The sequence below is a fragment of the Cynoglossus semilaevis genome, unplaced genomic scaffold, assembly GCF_000523025.1.
Source record: "Cynoglossus semilaevis isolate Cse_v1.0 unplaced genomic scaffold, Cse_v1.0 C18868162, whole genome shotgun sequence".
In the NCBI taxonomy this organism is placed as follows: Eukaryota; Metazoa; Chordata; class Actinopteri; order Pleuronectiformes; family Cynoglossidae; genus Cynoglossus; species Cynoglossus semilaevis.
Window position 1 is genome coordinate 1 of NW_007592179.1, and position 549 is coordinate 549.

A 549-nucleotide genomic window follows, 5' to 3' on the forward strand; every position below is an offset into this window, starting at 1 on the left:
ATTACAGCTTCTTCAATTTTCTGCATCTGCGGATGTATAGCAGAGATAATCAGTTTGTATCAAATCTTCCCCAGATGTCATAGAGGCTTTGTCCAACCCCATTCGTTACGTCAACCTATTGGAACAAAGGTCTAAACAGCTGGCAGCTCTTACATTGGAGGACGGGGAGGAGACACAAACTGAGGTCAGTGTGGTCAATAAGTTGTTTCCTGCTCTGTCTCAACAAAAAAAATGGTGGCTAACAATTTCAATTATTTTCAGGAGGAATCTGAACCATGCACTGAGACTGACTTGAAGTCCGATCAACTGGAAAATGGGCTCAACAACGCTGCCGGTCCTGCAGGACACACCCCTGTCCCCACGATGCCCAAAACTGCAGCGGCTAATAAGCAAGCTCCTCCGACAGGTAATATTCCGACTACTAATGTAGTACTCGATAGTACTACATATCGAAGGCATAAGAAAACAACTTTTTTTTTGGTCAAAAATCAACCATCCAGAGTTTGTGAATAGTTTTTGTGACAGGAAAATAGCAGCAAATTTGAATTA

General features: G+C 42.4%; 1 long non-coding RNA gene across 1 annotated transcript; it reads left to right on the forward strand.

Moving 5' to 3' along the window:
* The first annotated feature begins 52 nt into the window (after positions 1 to 52).
* LOC112486703 (uncharacterized) lies at positions 53 to 378 on the forward strand. The gene is made up of 2 exons (XR_003049187.1): positions 53 to 184; positions 262 to 378. It is a non-coding gene; the product is annotated as an uncharacterized LOC112486703 (long non-coding RNA).
* Positions 379 to 549: the final 171 nt, after the last annotated feature.